Genomic DNA, 27446 nt, shown 5'->3' with positions numbered 1-27446 from the left:
GCATCAGTGGATCTGAAGAGAATTCCACAGAAATGTGCCTTAGTGCAGTTTTACCTACTCCTAAATCTCTTGAGGGTAACAGATGACTACTGATCTTCTGAGATTGATGCTGACTGAGATCTGTGCTTCAGTAGTGAGTTTCAGGGATAGCTGAAAGCTGATCACACACTCCACAGATGTCAGCTGGGGGTGGCTCTAGTCAGATGCCTATCCCAAAAACAGAACACTTAAGTCTGAGATGCTTTGGGATCTAGCCAGTCTTGTAGTCTTCCTTCTTTCTCCTCTCCCCTCATTTATCTCATGCTCCTATAAAAAATCATTCAGGCAGCCATATAGATGAAGTGACCGATTATCATAAAATCTCCCTGAAAACTCATTTGAAATTATAAAGGATCTTCTACTATAACCAGTAACAGTAGTCTCTGCAGTTATCAAGGGAGCAGATTGTCCGAGTTCAGTTACTGATTTTTACTTCATTCAGAAAAATATCAGGTTATTGCTTGGGTTAGAGAAGAAATGGGTTAGCCTTACAGGGAAAAAGAATTTGCTTATTTTTAGAGATAGGACAGGTCAGTGTAAATCTCAATAAAGAGATTTTAAGAACTCTTATTGAAACATCACGTGTGCTTTTCTTTCCGTTATAAGTCATCTTGTGGGAAGATAATGTTCTTTTACTGGTAATACTAAATCTTGGGCCAGCCAAAAAGCAAGGAATTTTAGAAGTGCAGGTGGGGAAAGAAGAGTTCCAAGTAGTGTATAGTTTTTAAACTTCCTAGAGAAGTTAATTTGAAACTTTTAGCTGGCTCCCATTCTTTGAACATCTGTTGGATATAGTTATCTTTTGTTTTGCTGAGAAATGTGAAGTCCTTTCTTATTCCAACGGACCTAATGTATTCAGAGAGTTACTAATAAAATGTGCTACCGTATTCTTAAGCTTCTTTGAAAAATTGAGATCGTTTGTGCCATTCCAGATTTGCTACTACTAACCTCAGTATAGGTAAAGCTATCCAGTCTTTTCAGCTCCCATAATTTTTGTTTTGATTCATGCTCTTTAAATATTTTATCAAGGTCAACTGGGCACTTGTACACAGTATTTTCTGAATGGTCTGTGCTTTTAGTCTATACTGATCAATTGGTTTCTTCCTCAGGTATTTCTGTAGGAAGCCAGGAAACACAACTGACAACACAAGATAAAACAATAAGTGGGTCAAACCGTGAAATGTGGTACCTTCTTTATGCTCAAAATCTTAAAAATAAAGATTGAAAATCTCAGCATTAGATACATCTTAACCATTATTTATGGCCTCTTAATTCCTGGAGCCAGGAATAGCTGCTGGAATTCTACAGCCCAATTCCATCAGCCTAGATGATCAGAGTAATTCCTCTGGCATTAGTAAACATCTCATTATGAAAAAAGAAAAATGAGAAGACTAAGAAATTAAGGGCAAAATTTTTGTGCCCTACTCTCTTGATAAACAAAACAAACAAAAAAATACCAAGCACGTACCCTATTACATCTCAACAGGATATCCATCTGTAAAGTCTCACCTTCCAGATGCTTTCCCCTACTATTTCATTGTCCTGCTAATCTCTGCAACTGCCCCTAGGGGGAAAACAAAACACTGCACAATTTACTGTCAGGCTAACATTTTGAAGGATGGACAATACAAAAGGAAATATACTCTGGACAACAGTCAGTTTCAATATTACAATTGTAAGAAGCAGAAAAACAGAAGTGGATCAATTTGAATAACGACACTGAATGCAAAAAATGCACAAAAATAAATTAATAAAAACAAAAAGCATCTTATATGGACACAATAGTAAAGAAGTGCATTTGCAAAAAATAAAAATCACAAATCAACGAGGAAGCCTACCAACCTCTTCCCCTTAAACAATCCAATTTTAATCACATTAATGTGGTCAAAACTTCAGACAACTAATTATTTTTTTTTTAAAAAACGTAGAAGTATGGAGTCAATTAAACCAAACTACTACTACAGCATCTTAGAGAAGTCCACAAAATGTTCTCCCCAGGCTTCAGTAGGGTGGCAAGGTTTCTTCTTACTAGGACTCACCTGTACACTAAAGAACCTTGCAAGCCTGTCAGTGAAGCAAGAGAGAGTCACTTTAGTAAGTTACAGGGGGTTTGGACAGATTTGTAAATGAAGTCCTTTAAACTTGAAAGTCAGATCTCCTAGCCAGTCACATGAAATGCTTGGGCTTTGAGTAGCTCAGTTATCTATTTGAACCCCTTTTGGTTCCACTGGAGCTGTGCAGCTAGAAACTACTGCCTGTTGCAATTGAAACAGACTGAGGGGGGGGGGGGCCTGGTGCAGAGATAACCCTCCCAAGAAGTTAACACAGTTCTCACAACAAACAGGTCTACCAGATACCTGACAAAGGATGAGTTTTATTGCTATCAATTTCTATTGTTTGGTTTGGTTTAAGTGTGATTGAATTTAGATAGCACCTCTTTCCAACCTCCAGGTGCATTACAACAATACAAACAAGCAAAGAGTTGATTTAAAATATAAATAGAGGAATAACATACTTCCGTTACATAAGTGCAAAAGGACACTCATCAAGGAACAAAAAAAAAAGCACTTGGTTTTACACAGCTGCTATTCCCTTACTGGTTTACTATTTGCCATGCTCAAAAAACCCTTCTGAAGCCAGCGGCATGCAACTTGCAGAACATACTCACACCCTATATAAAAGTTTCTATGGCCCTAGAACCCTCATCCCACTTGAGCTTTACAAACTTTTTTGCTTATAAGCTGCTGAAAATATGAAAATCTGGACAGATATAGGCAAACCAAGTGGATACAGAAGAAACTAGTAAGAATTCATACCAGTTTACCCTATTAGGCCAAGAATACATTTCACAGCAACACATGCATAAACTAAGCACCCAACAGCCAACTTAATTATGTCCTGGATATTATTCCAGAATTCCCCAGTACTGCTTGGCTCTCCTTTTTGCCAGTTCCTTACCAGACACAGACAGCTATTAGATCCAACTCAAATGAGTACAATCCTCCAATTGCACGGTGTTAGCAAAATCATTTAAGGCTTCACCTTATGCTACAAATTGTAGCGTTACTTAACCAGTCATAAGTATTACCTAAAAAACTCCTTACACCAGCAGAGTAAGTAACCAGTAAAATCATTGCAGTAAGTTCACATAAAATAAAATGTAGGGGTTCAAACCCCTTTTATCCTCCCATGTTGGAAGCACCACATACACACATGTTCCAAGCAGTGAAGCAATACATGTTATCATGCATACTTGGAACACTACTCTAAGTTACTATGAATTTCTGTATATCTTCAATCTTTCCTCCAGATATGGAAAAAAATTCAGTCATAATTCCTATCTGCAAATATACAAAGTCCAAAATTTTAAAAATAAAGCCATTTGAGTTGTCACAACATGGTCATAATCTTGAAAGTGTCTTAACTGAAAAAAATCCTCCTTTCACAGCAATCAGATAACTCAAAAGACAGAATATATATTCATGAAACCTTACAAAAAGAAAAACATCTTCTAACTTCTGTGAAGAATATAGGCCAAAATCCCATGCATTTTTTTTAAGTTTTAAGTAACTGTTTTAAATTTAGAGATGCTATATTTCAGTAGAGCTAGCGAAGACAGGTTCATTTGCTGTGATAACATTTACTACAGAAATATTTTTATTTGCTGTAGCATCACCCTCTATTGCACAAGTAGCTATCTAGTAAGACAGAACTACTTGTGTTTCTCACCACTGTTATTTTGTCTCATAGGTTTTCCAAAGATCTCTGTTCATAAAACGTTTGTCAAAATGCACTCACACATAGCACCAGGCAAAGAGGAGATGAGAGACAGATGCTTCTGCATGTTAGTGGGCGGGATGGGAAAGAAGCTGGGGAAGAAGCTTTGCATCCAATCCATTATAGCTGTTTTCCTTTTAACCATCTAACAGCAGCTCACAAACTCACCCAAAATGCATTAAATCCTCTGAACTTATGAAATGATGCATTACTGAAGTCACAGCAGGGAAGCCAACTCAGTTTAGAGGGCATAAAAGACTAGCTCTAGAACAACTTTTTTCATTACAAGGTTACAGATAAAAAAACAAAGGTAATGTTTAAATGGAGTGAGAAGATGCACAGTCATAGAAGCAGCAAGGTAAAAGCACTATTTGTATTTCTCTCCAGAAGAAATTCCCTTCCAGAAAAATTCCTCTCAGACAGATTTTCCACCTCGAAAACACCAAAATAGATCAACAATCTCTTAGTTCCCTGCTCCAGCGTGTTACCTTTCTTCCACGTATGCTCTCTTCAGCTACTTGAGTGCATGGCTCTTGGAATAAGCTAGCTGTCTAAGATCTGAAACTCAATTCCATCCTTTATAGATTCTATCACTGCAGCATTTATTACTGTAAAACTGAGGCTACAGTAAAGCTTGCAAGTTAAAGAAATAAATTCTATTTTTCCAATTTTTTCCTCTGCTTTAGATTGCTTCTCTTAATATAGGCCTTTACTGGTTGCAATATTTGTTGAAAGTACACAAAGTTGCAAATTCTACCAACCTATGTTCACATGTGCCAATTACACATATATACACTGCAGGTACAGTACATGCGTATCTTACTAGTGTTCCAGTATATCAAAGCACAAAATGGAAGACACTTCTATGTACTATCACCATGGGACAGAACTGAGGGAACAGAAAGTCCTTATCTAGCTCCATCTAAGCTATTGAAGGTGAAATCAGAGGTAAATGCATACAGCAAGAATGACTAAACCCATAAATGGTCCAAAATTATTTGTTTTATTACATGAATACAAGAGACTACAATCATACTGAAGAGGCTATTATCAAATCTCTTCAGTGACAAAGCTTTCTGTCGAAGAGGACGAATAAAAACAAGTGCATAAATCACAAGAACGTGGCTTAAGGCCATTATCCCAGAGGATTACTGAATGGTTTTTGCATCCTCCCTCTTTACTTTTAGTACCTCCATCTTTGTTTTAATATTGTAGCTATTATTACCAGTGCTATCTGAAGACTAGAGTCCCCTGTCGTTACAAATGGCAAACAGAAAAACCTTCTCACTTGTTAAGAGAGAATCTAGGGTATGCTTTAAAGGTACATTCAGTAACCTTAGGATAAGAGTGTGTTTTTAATGAGTCCTGCCAGCCTTGTCCAACTGTGTAATGCTTTAATTATTGAGCACTATACTGGGCATTATGGACTGTGGTTGCGAGGCTCCACCAAAGACCCATGGTTTTGCTGCGCTAGCCATGGTGCAAATACTTAACGAAGTAACTATGCCTGTCCCAAGGTACTCACACAATCCAAAGGTACAATTAAGGAAAACAAGTTGCTAAAAGAGGGAAATATAGCTGAAGCATAGAGAAGACAGGGCAAGTATAGCAATCAGCGGTCACCACACATTTGGGGATGCAACAAGGGAGTAATCACTCTCATATAACACCACCGATTTCACTGACAATATTCAGAACATTCCCTAGAGACTACAGTATGTGAACATCTCACAGTTGAACTCAAAATGAAAACAAGAGTTAAGGAAAATTGCTCAATTTATACATAATACAAATTAGGATTTTAACCTGGACTCCAGATAAAATGAGAAACTGATGCTTTGTGCAACCCTAAGCAGACAATTAAAAGATTTCACCAAGTAGCCCACAAATCTTATACAGGTCTTCAAGCCACCTCACCCCTGCTGAAATTACAGACATCACTACAGACACACGCACGCTTCTCAATTTCTAAGAACACTTTTCAGAATACACTTTCATGCATAAATAAAAAAAGAAATCCCTAAACACCTAGCTTACCACCAACTTTTTTTTTTTTTTTTTTTTTTTTTTTTGCAGTCAGCAACTGCAATCTTTTGGTCTCAAGGCAACCCCTCTTTACCAGAGACACACATTTGATCCAAAATGTGGATCAAAACTTGATTAGTAAAAAAATGCAGCTCCAAAGTAAAAGGTGGGGCCCAAAGACGAGAAGCAAAACCAGAAATGAGAGAGCCAGTGAGGAGGTAGAAGAGAAACATGAACATGCTCTTCTAATCGACTAATACAAGAACTTGAATACCATTTATAAAACCAGAATGCTCTTCTTCCTGACTGCTAAGCCACTATTCTCTTAATGATGGGGAAGAAAGAAATTAGTTTAAAATCTTTAGTCCTAAATTTCTGCTTCAAAATTACTGTACTTTTCAGCAAGGCAGTTGCTGACTCAAGTAAAAAGCTTAGCAAAGCTGAGCAGTAATTAAGAGATTTCATTTACAACACAATTTCACATTTGTACAGGGGGAACTGTGCTTCTTATGACATGAAAGTTCCCATAATACTGAAAAGACATGTGGAGATATAATACCATCTAAGTCTTTCATTTGCCCTGTGAAGTAAGCCATCACTTCTTATGGTAAGTAAATATGCACTTGAATAAAGGCAACTATTGAAGGCAAAACTTAAGAGGTAATGAATACCACTCAGAGCCAAAGAAAACAGTTCTTGGAGCTTTTTAAGATCATGTATTCAAGTTCTGTTCCAAAATTCAAGTCAACAGGCGTCATGCCATTACATTCCTATATAATTCAAGCAAGCCTCAATGGCTCTGCAATATGCCTAATACAATTTCCTAAGTTGTATTTACAGAAATTAGACCTGAATCAGTTTACACTTTATTTCAAATCAGTGGTTTCAGTTTGTGAATGTCTGAATGTTTTACAGATGCACATGCAGATGGAAAAATAACAGGTATGAGTCTGCGTTTCCTAGTCAATCAAGAACTAAGAACCTTAGAAATTGTCTACAGATCACCACTTTTAGTCTAAATAATTTCATAGGAGTTAATGACCTTAAAGATGAGAATTTTGACTATGTAACATTCCATACTTCACCTCAAAGAAAGTTTTTCCTAATAGATCCAGAGCAGCCATTAATTTTTGGTTTATTATATATAAACATGGGACAGACAGTTAGACATGTTGGTTTTAATTAGGTTCTTGCAGAACTTCCTCCTCCCATCTGTAATTTAACAATGGCAAGACGTTTTGCACTAACTGTGCCAAGCCTGGATCAAGAATTTCTCCTTTATTTCAATATTCAGTGTGTTTAAATAAATAAATATCTAAGAATCCAAAACTTCAGTCTACTTGTTAGCTACAGACATGCAGAGAGAGGAAAAAAACCCCTACACTATGACAGCACCTTGGACATTCAGTGGTGCTTAGAGAGATTAATTAAATGCACTGAGCACATCCCAATCTGCATTGTAGATATAACAAGTAATCTCGGATACAATTCTATACCAGCCCTTAGCAAAGCAGCTTCTAGGATACAGATCCTCATCTGCATCAAAAAGCTACTCCTGAGCCACAGAATTAGTGCAAAACTTTGCAAATCTATATTTGTGTTCTGCCAGCAAAACAGTAAGCCCAAAATTCTTAAAATCACAGCATACCCTCCAGTTTTCACACCAAGTATAAGCCATAACAAGAACATCTTGAATGAAAATTAGTTCTAAATGAAAGCAAGAATACTTAGCACCTTTCTGGTGCATTTCATCTTTCAAAAACATTTTGCAAATATTAATGTGCCAAGACATAAAGGAGTCATTGTTTCAGTGAAAGGAAGTAAGAAAAGAGGATGCAGAATTTTGTAGCAAAATGGATGGGTGGCTGGCTGATACTTCAGTTTTGTATACTGTGGTTTCATTCCCATCTTAGTGACGCATCAAAACAGGTTCTGCAGTACTACAACAGCAAAGGAATACTACATTACTGTGTATTGAGAGATCTTGGTAAACCTGGGTTACTTTCAACACTAATACTTTTCCAACTGAAATTCCAGTTGCTTTTCTTAAATTAAGACTGCAAAGGTTTTTTTTATTCTATACCACCATAAGAAAAACTTTTATATCCTTATTGAGAACAAAGTGTTTTTCCTTTGGAATTCCCATTACTGCATTTCCAAAGGCACATATGCCCAGCACAGTCAAGATGCTAGATACAAAGCTGCAATTTGTTTAAGTTTGTCCATGTGCTGGTTTTGGCTGAGATAGAGTTAATTTTCTTCACAGTAGCTAGTATGGGGCTGTGTTTTGGATTTGTGCTGGAAACAGTGTTGATAACAGAGGGATGTTTTTGTTCCTGCTGAGCAGGGCTTACACAGAGCCAAGGGCTTTTCTAGTTCTCAGCCCACCCCACCAGTGAGCAGGCTGTGGGGGGGCACAAGGAGTCGGGAGGGGACACAGCTGGGACAGCTGACCCCAACTGACCCAAGGGATATTCCAGACCATAGGATGTCATGTTCAGCATATAAAATCTGGGGCAAGAAGAAGGAAGGGGGGGATGTTTGGAGTGATGGTGTTTGCCTTCCCAAGTAACTGTTACACATGACGGAGCCCTGCTTTCCTGGAGATGGCTGAACACCTGCCTGCCCATGGGAAGTGGGGAATGAATCCCTTGTTTTGCTTTGCTTGTGTGTGTGGCTTTTGCTTTACCTATTAAACTGTCTTTATCTCAACCCATGAGTTTTCTCACTTTTACTGTTCTGATTCTCTCCCCCATCCCACCGGGGGGAACCAAGCCAGTGGCTGTGTGGGGCTTAGTTGCCAGCTGGGGTTAAACCAGAACAGTCCATTACATGCCCTGCTGAATTCTGTTTTCTTTTTTTAGGGTGCTTTGTGGCTCTTTAAGCACAGCTAACAGGAAAGACACAAAAAGATTCATCACAAAGCATTATCTGCTACATTCATGTTCATTGCGGGTATCTAATACTACTAACATAGATCAACCTGGGATCTCTACCAAGAACTCCATGCCATCCAGAAGCATCACTGTATCCTTGCCAATATTCTGCCACAGCATACACTGGTAACTGATAGATGGAGAACCACTCTCCAAGAGCAGAACTCTAACAGATCCTCATCTCTATTGGTTAGTACCTCACTCACTCCATTATTTAGCAGCACTGATTTCAGCAAGAGAGCTCATAGTAAAAGTAAAGCAAGAATGGCAAAGTTTTTCACTTCTTTATTTAATGTTCAGCTCATTAAGGGCCCAGCTTGAAGCCCTGAGAACCTGGCAGAAACTCTCCCACTAGGGTTTTGAGTAGGGCCTTGAAAAATTAGGGACTTGAACTTGATAGAGAAAGGAATAGAAGCTAGTTAAGAGCAAGGAGCACAGATTTCATGTCCTCCCATTGTTCAGCCTAGTTTAGCAGGCTTGGTTACTAGTGGGAATTTGCACTGGATTACCACAGCCAACTCAGACAGCCAGCAAAAAAAGCATGGAAGTTGGCTGCCAGGATGACATTTGACAGGAATATCTAACTGAAAACATTAGAGGGTATCATCTAACAATCTCCTTGGTAAAAGCAGAGAGGATTCAAAAATGGACCTGAGACAACATGAACAATTAAGAGACTGATTTCTCACTACAGAGATTGAAGTCAGCATTACAAACAGCTCCTGAAAATGCTTCTCGCTCTTAATAATGTTATCTCTGGCCCGCTAGAATACCAGTGCTCAATCCACTAAAACTTCACCAAAAATTCCATTTTGCTCTGATTAATCAAGATACTAAGTTCTAAAAATGACAGCTATACCTGACTCAAACCAGACCAAATAGAATGAGTTCTTGGTGATCAAAAAAGTTGTGTCACAAACTCAGATATCCATGGTGAATACAGGTAAAGAAAAAGACACAAAACCACAAGAGAACTTGGATTTCTTGCTATCTGTGATGAATGACTTAGTTCCTGCCAAGTTAGATGCATTTCACCTCCATAAATTACAATCACATGGCAGGTGCAGTGGGATCTGTCTCCATCCTGCTAAAGGTTTCTGTTTGGTTAGTCAAAAAAATTGGTGTTATATACTGCTGTTAAGATTTTACTTTAGCACTTTCAAGTCAAATATAAAAATGTACTTAAAATACCACATCAATTAAAAAACAATGTAACCTGACAGAGAAAACAAGTTGTGTCCCAGAACAACAGTGAATTTTTTTCAAAACTGTCCCAAGTTGCTGCTTCCAGTGGATCGCAACAGAGGAATACAGATTTTATTTTTTCCAAAGACATTTTAACAACAACAACAAAAAATCAATAAATAAGCCAGTATTACTCAAATGACAAATTATTGAGATGAAAAGTACAATCAAAAAAAAAAATTTAAAAAAAGAAAGTACAAACTATCAGTTTTCAAACACTTCAGCACACTCTTACTTCTGTATTTTGTAAGCTCTTTTGGGCAGGCACGGTTTCTCACTTTGGGAATTTCTGACACCCCAGCTATGTTGGCTGATGGTGTGAAGAGTGACTGTTGATTGACGTAACTTGGCTAGCAGAAGCTGCCACAGTAGTCACAGTTATATTGGCAAAAAAAGTGCTTTTATCTGAATTGCTTCCATCATTTGTGGAAAATTTTTTTTTGCATGAATAAACACGAAGAAAATCAACGCAAGGAATTAAGAAATCTGTGTGCAGTTTCATGGCTGTGATCTTGTTGGGATGACGGAGGCATGGTGGGATGGCTTGCATGACTGGAGTGCTGCAATGGAGGGATACAGGCTCTTTAGGAAGGACATGTCAGAAAGACAAGGAGATGCAGTTGTCCTTTATGTGACAGAGCAGCTGGAACGCATGGAGCTTTGCCTGGGCATGGATGATGAGCTAAGTGAGAGCTTATGGGTAAGGATTAAAGAGCAGACCAGTATGGGGTGACACTGTAGTGGACATCTGCTGTAGGCCAGCTGACCAAGAAGAACGAGGGGATAAGGCCCTCTACAGACAGGTAGAAGCAACCTCACATTCACAGGTCCTGGTCCTAATGGGGGACTTAAACCACCCCGGTATCTGCAGGATGGACAACACAGCCAGGGATAAGCAATCAGGATGCTTCCTGGAAAGCACCAATGACAAATTCCTGAGCCAAGTGATGGAGGAGCCAACAATGACAGATGCTGTGCTGAACTTTATACTTACAAACAAGGAAGGTCTCCTTGGGGACATGAGGGTCAAAGGCAGCCTTAAGCTGCAGTGACCATGGTGGTGTTCAGGATCCTGAAAGGAGGGAGCAGGGCAAAAAACAAGATTACAGCCCTGGATTTCAGGATAGCTGACTTTTGTCTCTTCAGGGAAGAGTCCCATGAGATAGGGCCTGGAGGGAAGAGGGGTCCGAGGAAGCTGGTTGATACTCAAGGATCAAATCCTCCAAGCTCAAGAACCGTTCATCCCAACAAGCAGGATGTCAGCCAAAAATGCCAGGATGCCTACATGGATGAACAAGCTGATCCTGGCAAAAAGTATACAAAAGGTGGAAGCAGGGACAGATAACCTGGGAGGAATGCAGAGGTGCTGCATGAGCATGCAGAATGCAGTCAAGACAGCCAGAGCCCACCTGGAGCTGAAACTGGTGAGGAATGTCAAAAATAAGTATCTGAAAGGAGGGTGTAAAGATGAAGCCAGATCCTTCTCAGTGGCATTCAGTGACAGGAAAAGAGGCAATTGGGCACAAACTGAATACTGGGAAGGTGACTGAGCAATGGCACGAGGTGGAGTTTCCCTCTTCGGAGATACTCAAAAGCCATCTGGACATCATCTTGCAGAACCTGCTCTAGGTGGCCCTGCTTCAGCAAGGGGTGTGGACCAGATGACCTCTCTTCCAACCTCAACCATTCTGTGATTCTCCGAAAGCACTGCTCTGTCAGAAAACTTCCAGCCACACACCACTGTTTATATTGCTGTTTTATACCAGCCTTCCTCTTCCATAAAGTACCCCTAAGGTACACACAGAGTCTGCATATTTGTGCTTCACCCAGCATGAAGGGAGCCCTCTCTCAACCAAGGCCTCTAGGCATTTTAGTAACATGATTAAGTAACTGCTTTCTATACTACATTTGCAATTCCAAGAAAGTCAAGACGTTTTCCCAAATTATATTACCATCATGTATAGCATACTTAAAATATGAAAGCCTAGGAGAAAAGGAAAAGAAAGAAGAAAAAAAAACAACTTAAAAAAACAATCAAACTTCAGCCTTTCTCAATATACCAATGCCCAGTTGCAGGACAAACAAATCTGAGGAACAAAACCCAAATACAGAAAATAATATATACTGCAAAATTAATTATTTCAGAGAATTCTTGATACTAACTGCAGGTCCAGAAATCTTTATTACCGATGTATAAAACAATATTTTGTAGTCTGAGAACTGAAAGGGAAGAACCTCACCCATGAAAAATTTGAAGAGCTTTAAGACAAAAAGAAGGACATCTGAAAAATTTGTTCTGTATCACGCTACATCACCTTCAGACACGTGTTAAATATGGATTTATCTCACTGCTGTTTCTCTCTCTTCTTCATTTCTCTCCACCCCTTCACCCTTAACAAATCTGCCCAGCAGCACAGTGGGATACATGCCATACAAACATGGCAGTAGCTTTCTATTCAGACAGATACTGTGCCTGCCCCTGCTCATCACTGGTCAAAACAGATATAAAACAATGTCATCAATAAAAGCGCCACATTTTTAACCCAGTTAGCATGTCGATAATTCAGTGGAGACTCTCGTCTCCTTAATGTTCATTTACGGTGACTTCAGCTAAATGGCAGTGGCCTGTGCCTGTTTCCCTCTCCAGGCTGTCAGCACCACCTGGACATAGATAAAACTCTATATACTTAAAGAACACTAATCTACAAACTTTAAAGACCAAGATATATTTATTTATTCCTTCAAGCATTCTCCTATTTCCTTCCTCTTTAATTGTACTATTTTCTGGTTTTGAGCAGTAAAACACAGTCCTTTCTTCCTTTGGTCACAGCACTGCCTCTAAATGCACAAAGAGTATCTGTAAATTCTACTATGATGGGTTTATTTTGCCATTTATCCAGTTGTCAACCAACTTTTTTTGTTTGTTTGAAGATGCACATAGATTCTGTATATTTATATTAAAATAATTGTTATATGCCAAGTATCATCAGGGACTTGGTTTTATCATCTAAGGCACAACTACATTAAGCAATAGTTCTTGCTAAAGACAGTGGTGTTTTCACATGCTTAAAGCACAGGGCAATGACTCTTTCCAAAAAAAAAAAAAAAAACCAAAAAAAGGACATTCAAAAAAACCCCAAAACCACATTAAAAAAAACAAACAAAAAAACAAAAAAAAAACCACACCAGAGTTCTGCTCTTTGCTTTTTGACTAACCACTTGGGCAACTTTGCTCAAATCACCTCACCTACAGTGCATCAGTTTATCTTTCTACAGTGTCATTTTCCTCACTCTAACCTGCTCTGTAAAGCATTCGAGAACCTATGGATTTATTTCCATAACATGCCTAAGACTAGAGAATTGGCAAAGCTATTCTGCATATGAAAAATACTGTCATCAATTTCAGTTCCTTGCATACTAGTAGCACAATATTACTATTTTTGCTCATATTGATGAAGAAAAAAATGTTAGGAACATCTTTCTTCTCAGCCCATTCACCAACTGTGCACAGTTATTCACATTGCGATTGTAACATAAATCAAGATCTAAGCTTACTAAACAGTATTTCAGATGTTACCGGTATATGATGCGGTTTGGTATACCTCAGGTGCCAGGTATGAGCACTGGCGAGAGAGCAGCGGCCACTAGCAGTATGAACAAGTTGAGATTTTACGTCCAACTGCCCCAACAGGGCATGCAAAAGCAAGGGGCAAGGCTCTGGGTACCAACAATAGAGATGTAAATTCCAAGATGCCAAGAAGGCAGTACTGTGCATGACTCTCCACTGTCCAAACCAGCTGGAAAGTGATCTGATTTTGGCCATGGAGGAATCATTCCCAAAGGAATGCCTTCATATGGAAAGGAGGTGTTCCAATGATGAAGGATCTGCATCGCTAATCTAAACAACGTGAGTTCGAATGACCCCAGAAGTTTGCTAGAAGCCACTATTTTAATCCAGCAGCCTTTAAGCTGCACTATCATTATAGTGAGAACAAGAGAAAAGGGAGGCAGACTGCAATATTTGGAAGGAAATGTAGTCACTTAAGCCACTGTTGGTATACTCTCCTCTTTACACCTGAGGTCTGAGAGCAGCTATGGAAGGATGTGAATTTATTCTCATACACACTGCTTCCTTCTTAAAGCCATCTAAACTGCAAGACAATTGCTGGACAATGAGTTGAAGACACCTGCATCTCAAGTGTTCTCAGCTTGTACATTTTATTGTTGCTCTCCGAGGTAATAGTACAGACCAAATTACTGGTTTGCATTCTGGACAGTAGTCTGAAAAACTTGGTATAAAATCAACAACATCAAGTACAAAAGCCTCCCTTTCCTACCCATCACCAAATGGTTTGGTTTAGCCACTAGCAGGTCCCATCTTCCAGTGGACTTAATACCGGTACTGATTTTTTTCCCCCCTTCTTTCTCCATTTGTAGCATCCTGCATTTTGTCAACATAAATCTCAGTGAAGGAAGACATCCCAAACTAAAAGCTTCTACCATTTCTTTAAACTGATCATTTTTTGCTTTGTGGAATTTAATGTCAACATGCAACTTTCCTAGTACAAAAAACTGTTTACGACATCATCACCTACTGATTTCAACTACTTGGAAGAGTCACTGAAGAGGAACAGATTTCTCATAAATGTAGTTGATGTTAAAGAGCTCTGCAAGACAAAGATCAAGGACGTAAGTTATAAAGTATTGCAATAATAACAACAGAAAATGTCCACCTTTACAGGGAGCTCATTCTTCAATGCTCCAATTCCCTGCTTCGATAAAACAGCATCTAGTTGTATGGTACACTCAACACTAAAGAATCCAAAACGACAGACAGTTGTACCTTTTTAAACTGGTAGGAACCGTCTTTATCTTATTTAAGAAATCTCAAGCATGCCAGCCAATATTTTATCTTAGAAGACTTGTCTAACATGAATGATAACCTCCCTGTGTTTAAATCTGAGTCACACTCTAGAACCAGTCTTAGGATTGAAAAAAGATGAGACTACAGAAATACAGAATTTAACTGCTGCTTGCAGAGCCTTATAGTTAATGTCAGTTCATTTTCTATAAAAACCAGGAAGCCTAGGACTCCCTTCTGTTAGAAAACAAATGAAAGCTAATATTCTTAAGAACAACATGATCTAAAGAACATATATTTGGGGATTTAATAATGCTAGAATGATTGGTTTTCATTTCTTATTTCTATCCAGTAGCATACACCTTTCTAGTACCTTCGGCCTGAAAAATATTGAATTAAGCAGATTCATACATTGAAGTCCAGTAGTTTCTGAACATAAAATTCCATTTGCAGTATTGATTAGCAGCAGTATTAACTGAAGACAGAAGGGAAAACAATCACCAAGGGAATTTAGTACTGAGGCGACTGAGGTTCAGGGGCACAGCAGGGGAGTCAGAGAGAGGAGGAAAGTGAAACCTAGCCAGGAGGAGCTGGGTTATCAGCTGGATAGCCTGAATATCAGCTGGAAACTTTATCTCATTTGAACAGTTCATGATTCTTTGTGCTCCCCCCCATTCCACCATTCAACAGCAATTTTTATTCCAGGATGAGAACCATTCTTTTCTCCAAATAGACAAATTCATTTCCACGTCCCTAAACAAGTACAAAAGTCCATCTGGAAATTGTGAGAAAAGAAAGAGTTTCATATTTCAAAAAAATAAAAAAAACTTAGCTCAGATTCCACAATTCCTTTCTTTCACTTCTCTACCCTTTCTCTCCTCTTCCTCCTCCTCAAAACAAAAATCCTTCATTCTTCTTCTCTGTATTTAAATGAAGATTGCTCAATAACATAGTTTTCTAGTTTTCTCCTAGTCCTAAGTCTTAGCTGTCAAATACCTACCAGGAGGTAAAATCCAAAAGCTAATGATACAACTGAAATGATGGCATTTTGCCTGTAAATATTACATTCTGGGATAAACTTTAGAGGAACTATTGAAAGCTGCAATTGATGACAACTCAACTTCCCTGGAAGTTTTAAGCAGCAGAAAATTTCTGGTGAGGGAAGTGGAGGGGTGCTTAAAAAGATATTAATTTTTTTTCTGAACATAAGTTTTCTTGTGAAAGTGTATCAGTGCCAGAATGTGAAAGCAGGCTCAAACAGATATGGGTGTTGTCCTTCTGATTTAAGAAAGCTATGGTTCTGGTGTTAGCACTGCTACTTGCAGTTTTGCCAAACAACAGCAGATCAAAAATTGTTACAATTTCTATCATCTTCACAGACACCCGGGAAAACAGTAAAACAGTAAAGCCAGACACTGTTAATTGATGTGACCCTTGACTAGCCGCCCCTCAGGCAGCACACAAAGGGTCTGGGTCAACATGCGCAACTATTCCCTGAGGATAGAAAATTGGTATAGACGTGGAATAACAGAAATGACTCATCAATACTCAAAAATGCATGGGAGAAGAGTAGAGTGGTGGTGGCATCTATCTCCTTGTAGCACTGGTCAAGAGATCGGAGGCGTAAGGACAGGGAACTCTATCCCTAAAAAGTCATCTATTTCTTTCTATTATTTTCAAGTGTACCTGTCTTATGCGGAGGTTAGTGAGGAAGATTGCATTCTGCCTGCACCGTCTGAGATTTCCAGCTTCCTCCATCATCAGGCTTACATGTTTACATTCGGCTTTTTGCTATAGCATTGGATAGACATTGCTGGGGTTCTTCTTGCAATTTTAAGTGTAGCTTCTACCCAGTTAACTCCATTGTTGTGAAAATAGTAGCTATACCCCGGAAAGAACAGTGATGTGGATACTACTGTAAGCATCGTTAGATCAGACCTGGTCTGATCTGCACATTAAAACAGGTAATGGAACTATTTTACACAGTTTGCTTCTAATTCTGACACAGATGGCACTTAAACAAGGATTCCAGCCTTGGCAGTTTTGCTTCAAAGTCACTGCCAAGGCCAGGATAATCCTTTCTAGCAATTTTCTCCTTGATTTTTGAGCCACCAACCTCCATATAAAATAGAATTTGTTATCTGCTACTCCCCTTCTACAGCCATGCATTGAACAAGCTTTGACAAGACACAGGATAGACCTTCAAATACTGAGCCAAGTGACACCAAAAAGAGAGTCATGAATCCCTACAAGGTACAAAGCTCATTTCTTAACCCTTATCTTCAGGTGGGTGTACCACAAGGACGAGAAAATTAGTGATCCAATGAAAAAGCAAGAAAAGGAAAAGTAAAGTTACCTTTCTTGATGGTAGTTCTGACTCTCCAGCTCTTAAATTACGCCAAGTGTGGGATAATGAACAATGACTGTTTTTTAAAGCTAGCATTCCCTACAACAAGAAAGATGAGGCAAACCCAGACAACTAACAGAGAAAAAATAGTGCATGTGCTCCTGTGTGTATGTTTCCTTACACAAAACTACTTTTCAGAAAGTTCTTTAGCCATAGAATTAGGCAAATAACCAACATAGCTAACTCTGGAAAGAATGGAGACAAACTCATGAAGAATAACCAACCGTAAACTTGCACTGGCCATTATGTCCTCTTCTCACACAAGTCTTAATATTATTGGCACACTTTGGTTATAGGAAAAATAGATACACCAGAAATCTCATATTCTTAAAATGGATGTTTTTTTAATTTATTCTAATGCAGATGATGAAAGGTCTTCAATCAAGGCTGGCAAGAGCTCATTAACACAGGCTTTCATACAAGCAGGGGGAAAAAAAAAGGAACGGCAGTTCTGGATCTAGACAAGCACTCCCATCAACGTCGATATGAGTTTGCATGTAAATCAAGTTTAGCATTATAGTGCAAAGACTTTGGAGTCAGGTTATGAATTTTACCCATTATTAGCCTTTATAAACATCAGGCAAAATGGCTTCGGTTTTGTTGGTTTTGTGTATGTGCGAGTTTGTTTTTTTAAGATTGCTCTTATAAAGGCACACATACAAAAAAGAAATCAGACAGAGGATGAAATAGGAGAGTATTCCAGTAAGGGTCTATTGACAACTGATCATTTATTTCAGGAAAAAATAAAAAATACACATTTGAGCAAGAAATAGTCACACAAGTAATAGTTTGGAGGATTGTTCCTTCAAAATCATTATATTTAAGAACACTTCAGTTCAGCGATTTACGTGCACATGGGAGATGCCTAGTTTTACCAGTTTTCTAAAATAATTCATTCAGAAGGAATACTACTTTTGCTAATATTAAATCCTACACACTGAAATTTCACATCAAGCCTCTGACAGATCTTAATGTTGCCAACAGACATGCAGTCATTCACCACTGCTCTGCGCTTTGGCTTTCTCAGGACTGTGTTTTGGAATTCCTGTAGATTGAATAGCTGGCACAGGGAATTCAACATATTAGTAATACTATTTTCAGTGCTACTTCAAAGAAAACCAGTGCTTATTTCTCCAGACCTGAAAAAACTTACAAACTTTTCATGTCATCTAAATAGAGAAGAAAAAAAAGTTGTCATGCATATTTCAGATATTAAAAAAAATAAAATCTTGCTACATACTGCCATCCAAATACCTCCAAGCTATGCATTCCTTGCCAGCAACTGAGAAGGGGGTATGTACTTTGAACAGGAAAGATGCAACACACAACATAAATCAAAAATTGTGATAATTAAACATCAACAGGGCGGAGAAAAGGAACCTGCTACCACAGCGGGCAATTAAAAGACCAAAAAAAAAAATCAAAACCAACCTACCAATCCAATTATCCATCAGAGACTCTGCAGTTACTGCGGCTTCTACATGACTTGCAGCCTTGCTGATCAAGGGCCGTCACAGGACACCTAAGCAATAAGAATTTCACATTTCAAACTTGGAATACTTATCAGCAATTCGCAGTTTTCAAGAAGCTTAGGGATACCTGTTCCACCTCAGTCATTTCTCCATTTTAAAAAACTGCAACACAGTGAGGACGTTTGGGTTTTGTTTTTTGTTTTCTTTTTTTTAAACGTGTTCTGTTCTTACAAGTAAACTAGCCTTTGATAACCTATCTCCATTGGCAGCAGGGAGCAGAATGACTTTGTTAGAAGATCCCCCCTGCCCTGAACTCATCACCTGAGTTTATACATGCAATTTTTCCCCCAAGCTTACAGTATAATGATGGAGCTCTATAAGGTGAGAAAAAAAAGCCTTCATTTCATAAGTCTTATTACAATAGTCTGTGCATTTTCACAACTGAATGGGGGTGGAAAAAAAAACCAACCCAAACTAGTCCCCCTAGCGTACCTTTGCAGTAGGAGTCTAAAGAGTATGTGGCAAATCACTGTCCTGTATTTTTGCGTGAAGCTAGCTTTTCTTTTTTTTTTCAATAGAAGACATAACCACTTACAGAAACTGCAGGGAAACTAGGCAACCTTTCAATCAATTTATCTAATTTCCCGCTGTTCCTATTTCTGAACAATTTAAAAAAAAAATGTTGTGCAAAGAAAATTAATATGTATGCAGAAAATTTCATTAAATAAAATATGCTGACCTGTTGGCAATTGCCAGGTCTGGTTTTAACACAGTACTTTGTTTAGCCCAGTGCTTTCTGTTCCTTCTAGCGCTGAAATTGTATAAAAAAGCTAACCATGTTTAAAAGACATTTGATTCATTGTCATTTCCATCCTGGCATCAATACCTTCCAGAATACATAAATGACAATCAGAGCTGTGAAAACGTTTCCTGTAGTAATTTTAAGAGTGCTATAAAAAACAAGTACAATACACACCAAAAAAAAGGTAAGACCTTATAACAACTGTTCAGATGCCTCCACAGGCTAGTTTTCAGTTAAAAAAAAAACGCACGTTGGAAAAAAGTAGGCTTTACGTGCTGTCTAGCAGTACCCCTGTTCCGAGTTGAACAAAGCAGAAGATATTGTACCCAGGTGAAAACACAAATAAAGATCGCCTGTCCGATGCTCTGCGAAGAGAAACCACTTGCTTTCTAAAAACAAAACTGGGCACAGCCGAAGAGCTCGGAATCTCTCCAAAAAGTGTTACATAAGGCATTGTCAAACTTCATGTCACCTCCACAGAGGCCGCAAGTTCCTATCTCCCCCCCCCCCCGCCCCCCCCCCGGTGAGCAGGGAATAACGATCTAAATGACACAACTCTGGGATAGGATCGCAGAAGCCTTCCCACAGGGAGAGCCTCCTGGGCTGAAGCCTTTCTGGGGAGGCTGGAGGGGCTTGGGGAAACCCTCCTCCCCGCCTCAGCGTCCCGGCCAAACTCCAGCTTCGCCCCCGAGCCGGCAGGCAGGTCCCGTTCGGGCAGCCTGCCTCCGGGAGCAGGCACACACCGAGGGGCGAAGCGTTCACGGCCCACGGCGTGACACCCTTCCACCCGCACGGCACCAGCCCCCGGCTCTCCCGGACTCCCCCGCGTAGCCGACGGTCCTCGGCGGGACGGCGGCCCCGGCCCCCCCCCACCTCGCCTCACGGCTGGAGCCCCCCGCGGAGCGGGAAGGCATCCCGGCCGGAGGGAAGGGGAGCGGGGCGCGGGGTAAACAAGCTCCCGGGCGGGCTCGGGAGAGGAACGGGAGTGCGAGCCAGGCGGGGGAAGCTCCCTCGGCTTGGAGGAGCTGGGGGGGGGGGGAACGACGACGAGGACGGAGGGGAGATGTGCCCCTTTGTGCCTGGGGAGCGCCAAGCGTGCCTCCGCCTGAGCATCTCCTCAACTCCAGAGCTGAGGGGGATTCAAACCCGGGAGAGAAACCCCCCCAGCCTCACCGGACTCGGCTGCCCCCCCCCCCCCTCCCGGGCTGCTGGAAGGGAAGACACTCACCGATTGTTCCTTGCCTTCCCCCCGCCCCTCGCCTCTAAAAGCGGCAGACCACCCGACGAGGCACTTACCTTCCCCCGGGGAGGGTTCCCGGGCCGCCGGGACGGTCGCTCGGTGCCCGCCTCTCCCCGTAGACAAGCGGTCCTTCTCCTTCCTTCGCTCCAGGCGGCCAGCTCCAGCTCCGTCCCCGCAGCCCGGCGCTCCGGCGGTGTCAGCCGGCGGGTCCCAGCCGGGGCGGCACCGGCGGCTCCACTCTCCGCGGGACGAGGAGCTGCCGACGGTGGGAGGAGGAGGAGGAGGAGGAGGAGGAGGGCGGCGGGGAGGTCCCCGCTCTTCCCGGGATGCGCCGCTGAGGTGGCTGCTGCCTCCTCCTCCGCCCTGCTCTCCCTCTCCGGGGCCTGCCTGCTCCCTGCTTCGCGCTGCCCTGAGGTGCAGCCCGGTCCCCGGCCGGTCGTTCGTCCCGCTCGCCTTCCCCCGCCCCTCTCTCCCCGGCGGCGAGCAGGCCCCGCCGGCGGCCAGAAGGACCCGGTGCTGGAGGGGGGGGGGGGGGGACGACGGGGGATTCCGGCCCGGCCTCCGGTCCTCTCCCCGGGGCCTGGTGCACACTCTCCGCGGGGAGAGGAGGCCCTGCCCCGGCCTGACGGCCGGCGAGCAGCCCCGGGAAGGTCACCGGTACCGCGGAACCGGGCACGGAGAAGGCTCCCCTCAGGGCACCGCCGCGGCCGTTGCTCTACTGCTTTGCCGGCCCGGCCTCAGCGGCCGCTGGGTGCCGCGCTCCGCCCGGGCTCGCTCCGCGCCGGTGCCCGGCGGCCGCCTCCGAGTCCGAGTGCCAGGCTGCCCCCTTCCCCTTCCTTCCTTCCTTCCTTCCTCGCCTCCCGCCCCTTCCCCGCTGCCAGCCTTCCCCCGCCGGCTCCCTCCGGTGCCAGGCTGCCCCCCTGCGGGTCTCGGTACCGAGCCTGGCCCCCCCCCTCGCCGCCGGCGCTTCACCCCGGCGGGCCGAAAGCGGAGGGCGGCCGCCGACTACCGTTCCGCGGGTGACCGGGAGCGGGGGTACCCGCCGCCGCCGCCGCTACCGCCGCTCTGCCCCGGGCTCAGCGGCAGCTGCAGTGACTGTGTGTCTGTGTCATGTCTGTGCATGGGCGGGCGGAGGCGCGGGGCCGAGGCGGAGCCAGCCCGCTGACACGCCGCCCAGCGACAAGGCGCCGAGCGCCCAACCAGCGGCGGCCGACACCACCACAACCACCGCGGCCCCCCGCCCGCCCGCGGAGCTCAGCGCCCCGGGCCGCTACACCTGGGCCCGGGCGGAGGTGTGTGTGAGGAGGGGGGGGGGGCAGGCCTGAGCCCCGCCGCCGCCGCCGCCATGGCAGCGAGCCCGTCCCGCGGGAGAGGGGCTGTGAGGAGAAAACCGGCCCCACGCCCGCCCTGAGGGGCCGCACCTGAGGGCGCCGGTGAGGTGCCGGAGCGGGGCTGCGGTAAGTGAGGGGAAGGGCCAGGGGCGGCCCGGCCCTGGGCCTCGCCTGAGGCGCTGGCGGCGGGGGGGCCGGTCAGGGAGGCGAAGCGGCGCCCAGCCTTCAACCGGGGACACGCTGGAGAGACCGAGACCCAACTTTTTACCACCGTTGAGGCGTCAGAAACGAATACCGCGTCTTTTCGCTTAAATGCGGCGCGGCGTGTCCCTGTGTTGTTTCCCTGCCTGCCCAGAGTGAAGTGATAAAGGCACCTTCCCCCCCCTATTTTTTTTTTCCTTCCCTGCTGTGGGCATAGAACAGCCATCAACGCTCTTTTTTTTAATTATTATTATTTTTATTCATCATCTTTCTTTCACTTCATTAGCGGTGTAAAATGGATCGTTGCAGTACATTAGCATACTAAGAGGGCCGTATGATAAACTGTGTGTATGGGTGGAGGGGGTGCCTGAAATTTCGGGAGGGGCACAGATATTAGAGGAGAGGAGCAAATGTGCATACAATTCGATTTTAAAAAGGCATTGATCCATTCTTAGAATGGAAGAGGAAGGCAAGTATACACGTGCTTTGAGTAACAATGTAAATAATCAGAAGTAGAAATAATAGGGATACTATTCAGTACTTACTGCTTGCTTCTCCCAGAAGGGAATAGTTGAAAAGAAAAAATGTTCTTCTACAAAAGATACCACAGATGCTAATTTCCCTTGTTACATCAACTGCTGAAATGCTTTAACTTACTCGGAAGTTGCTTTATTGTGGGCAGAAATTATGTTTTGCAGTACGCTGTACCAAAATATTGTGAACTCTGGAACAGGTTATTCATGGCAAGATAGTATATGCCAGACTCGATTAAGGCATTGGTCCATCAAGCTTAGTATTCTGTCGCCAGCAGCGCCCACTTCCTGATGCTTTAGTCAAGAGCGGTATCAGATGAACTCAAGTAAATCATGATCTTAAACATGCCAGTAATATCACATAAGTGTTACTAACTGCTAATTTTTACATACTATGACAACTAGGAAAGCTTTTTTTGCAGGGGGAGCAGGGGGGAACAACGACCTCTGCATATCTGTAAAAAGAATTTAATTCTGATACGAATGATTTTCTGGAGAAGCTACCGTAACATACAGCTCGGTCTCTATTGTGCTAGTTATTTTCATGAGCAAATCAAAGTCAGAAATGAGCTATACTGAAGTGACTTATTCTGCCCATTCTCCTAAGTGAAGCTAAAGGATCAGCCTTCATGTAATAATGCTTTCTTGCACTGTTGAAGGATTGTAACTGCTTTGGTGACAGTCACAATGAACAAAGTGCTGGGGATGTATGGAGGAGGAAACAGGATTGTGTATGTGGCTTCATTATTAATAAAAACAGATTGTCTACTGCCTGTTACTGGAATTCTCAGCAGTTTCACTTTTTTTAGTCTCACACTATGTCTTAAAAATGAGTAAATTGTCAGAGTCTGATTCTACAAAATATTGAACCATTTCTGCAGGTTCTTAAATGTTCTTATCTGCTATTAGAGCAGGGAACTCTCAGCACCCACAAAAATTCTTAGGTTTTAAGAGCAGCGTGGATTATTAGGATTACCTAATGTACCACCATATATGACAAATGATGGAACTTCATACTGAAACAATGTCTTTCTTAAAATTGCTCTGCATTGTCAGGTTGATGACCTACTCACAAAATGGACAACAGTTGTCCAAACCCAGAGCTGCGTTTGTCAGGGGCTCTAGCTAAGAGTGATTACCACTAGGTTACAAAACCTAACAGGGACAGGAGGAGTGACTACCTGTGAAGATAGAGTTTTTCAGAAATTGTGTTTATAAGCAAGTAGTCCTTTCATATTCATCATAAAATCGCTTCATCAGTCTTTGTCCTTGAAAATCCTGAAGTGGCAATTGCTTTGGACATGGAGTAAACAAGCAATGCAGAAGGATCCTTATGCCAAGGACAGGTAGAAGAAATTAGATGCAAATATTTGCACTTCAGATTTCATTCAGCCAGAAGGAAGCTTTCTCCAGAAGCTATACAGGTTCTGGAGTGAGATGTCTATTTACATTTAAAAAAAACCAAAAAAGCAAAACCTATAGTAACACCCAGTATATTGTTTTTAAAAAAATTGACAGTTATATAAGGTTGGAAATCTCAAAGCTTTAACAGTTCTATTATTAAAAAATTATGTAAACCAGACCTTTCTTTTTTAATAGGAACATGTCAATTTTGAGATTGTATTATATGATAGAGTTACACTGATGTAAAATTATCACATGAGTGTTTGGTCTCGTTTTTTTTTCCTTATTGGAACAAGAGATAAAGGTGTTACAGTACACAATTTCAAACAGGCTATGGTACTTTCACTACACTAGAACATCAGTAAGTAAAATAGGATTAAGTTTGTTTATAAAACCCCAAACGCTTACATATTATCTAGGTTTTGATGAAAAGAACACAATTCTTTCCAATATAAACATTTTACATGAAAGGGAGGAGTAAGGCCCACAAGTGTTCAAACTTATAAAAGTGCATGAAGTTCATCTCTCATTTAACACCAGTGAAGTCCTTTTTACATTCCTACAGTTGCTTCATTGTTCTAGCTGAATACAACCACTATGAGGTCTTTTGAGGAAAAAGGCAGTGCTTTGTTCAGGAGGTGACTGAAAAGTGCTTTACGACTCTAATAGTGCATTATGTGCCAGCTGCAATAGAAGCTAAAACATTCCTGAAGATCAGGAAGGTGTTCTGTCCCCATTCTTCCACACACACTCCTGTGGTTAATCAGCATTTTAAATACCTAGTGAGGCTGATGCTGCTGTGTCACAGTCGAGATATGGGATATGCATGGACAAAGCTAAGTTCTCCATGACCTGCTTTTGTGTGGAGTTGATGAAATAGCTACTTTTCATAAAATCAACTGTTCAGGGTGTTCTCATGGGGAACAGAAATTCAAATCTGATTTAGCAGGCTGGCTGGATCGTGTTAACTGAGCCACTTCAACACAGAAGGTTGTGAATCTTTGTTTATAAATTGCCGCTCTTAACTTCTGGATGCTAAATTGCACAACCGTTAATAGTATCAGAGCATGAAGAGCAAGACCAAAAGTCTGAAACAAGGCCTAACCCTTGAGATTCTTATTATCATCTGCCACTGCAATGAATACAGGACTACTGCAGAACAGGCTGTTAACATCTTGTGTAGTAGGAAAAGGCTTTCAGACAAGAAATAAGTGAAATTTAATCTACTCTGGAAAAATAAATTCCCAGTTCTTGAGTATAAAGTAGAAGCTCTGTTACATATGCTGTCCACAACGGGCAGTAAATTAAAATTTAATGGAGATTTTCCTGTGCATGTAACAGAAAAAAGAAAAATCAGCAAAAGCCAAGAAAGTCAGAGCAAGATCCAGATTCCCTGGGGTTATAGGAACTGGAAATAAAATAAAGACTGGCAAACTGAATGCCTTGAAATGACTAGAAAACATCATGGAAAACTAAAACTTTCAGAATGCAAAGAAAATGAAGTTAGTGAAACAGAAATTATTTCTCTTTTATGCCAAAATACATTTCAGACAATAAACTGATTGTTCTGTGTTAACTTATTTTGATTTTTGTATGGGTTACTCCCACAGCTCTGTTGTACTTCTAGACGCAAAAAGGTAAACATCCATACTAAAGTCTTAGATAGTATTGTGTCCTATATCAAAACAAACTTGAAGGAAAGGGGTATTTTCCTATTTGTTTACGTTATATCTCTAGCAGAACTTTCTGTGGATTTTTTTTTTCATTGCTGTCAATTACTACTTTCCATTTGTTGTGACTTAGTCATTTAGAGAATAGTTTGGGGGTTTTTGTTTGTTCGGTTGGTTGGACTTTTTTAAGGCATAGTGCTTTTAAAACCATAAAAACTAGTGAAGATACGCAGAATAAATATAGTGCAACTTTAATTTTATGAAGTTAATCTGATTTCAGGTTGAAAGTACTTCTTTAAGTTTGGACCTACCATGGTCAAGTCAATCCTGTATTTCTACTTATAGAAATAGTTGATTACTATTTTGCTAATATGATCTATATAACTCAGAAAAGACTTTATTTCATACTCCATAAAGTCAATGCCAATATTTCCAGAGCTCTTAGTAACGCATAACTGCATCCTAAAAAAAAAAAAAGTAACAGGTGCTGTGCTTGAAGTTTCTTTTTTTTCTACAAAGGAATCTTCACACCTATGCTGTTTGCAGTGAAATTCTGGATATTGTGCAGTAGCATAACTATTCCTTATTAACATGTATCGTTCCTTTACAGAATCTTCTGGGAAAGAAAAACAGCAGCACTGGACAAACTTTAAAATAATTTTAAACTTCATTGTCTATGAAGGTGAAACTGACCCTCTCTTAAGCCTAAATCAAGGTATGTTGGAAGTCAGTGGAGCAACTGCACTGATTTCAGGGGTATTCAATCTAAACTATCCTTTATGTCCCAGTCCATGTTCTGGGAAAATATATATACACATATATACATACACACTCTTATTAAGTTCTTTTTTAGTACTTGTTTCTATTTGACTGCTTCACCTCACTCCCAAGCAAATAGTGGATATACTGTCTCTCTCTTGTTACTCTGTTTCTTTTGTTACGGCAGGGCAATAAATGGAGAAGTGTATGAATGCGAAATAAGACTATGAAAAGCCTTAAATGAATTGTAGACCTGTATAATTAATATCTGCTATCCTTTCTTGAAGTATTAAAGCACAGGATGTATCACTCCTCCGCTCTTATCCTTACACATTTAGATTTTAATTCATCTAAGGACACCTTTCACTACTCTGGTGAAAAAGAAGATAACTCTACCTCATCAAAACAAGACCTTTTGTTTCCATTAGAAGGACCTGTCTTATACATGGAAGGTTTAATTGTTTTCAGAATAGCTTCATTAACTTTTGAAAGTGTTACCAATACAGGCCTCCCCAGAGCCAGGATGCTAATTAGAAGGAAAACTGGCCTTACAGTAGTTGAAGAATTGTGTCTTCTTTAAGAGAGCGGGAAGGCTCATTCAATCATTGACAGAGTGTTTCTGCCAGAAAGTAGGAATAACTGCCAGTTATACAAACTCAGAGAATACCTGTGACAAATTAGTTATTCCCACAGTCAAATAGCCTCTTCAGACAACCAACGACAGTAAGCCTAATAATGATTAAG

General features: G+C 41.4%; 1 protein-coding gene across 1 annotated transcript in view; it reads right to left on the bottom strand.

The window, feature by feature from the left end:
* LARGE1 (LARGE xylosyl- and glucuronyltransferase 1) overlaps positions 1-21646 on the bottom strand; it is a 285215-nt gene extending 263569 nt beyond the window's left edge. Inside the window, exons 1-2 of the mRNA XM_075050827.1 lie at positions 20861-21646; positions 18726-18812 (exon numbers count right to left, since the gene is read on the bottom strand). The gene's annotated coding sequence lies outside the window, so the exon portion shown is untranslated. The remainder of the gene's footprint in view (positions 1-18725; positions 18813-20860) is intronic.
* Positions 21647-27446: the final 5800 nt, after the last annotated feature.

This window comes from Buteo buteo, chromosome 19 (genome assembly GCF_964188355.1).
Source record: "Buteo buteo chromosome 19, bButBut1.hap1.1, whole genome shotgun sequence".
NCBI lineage: Eukaryota > Metazoa > Chordata > Aves > Accipitriformes > Accipitridae > Buteo > Buteo buteo.
The sequence above is the reverse complement of the archived record's forward strand: the minus strand, read 5'-3'. Positions and strand labels throughout refer to the sequence as shown.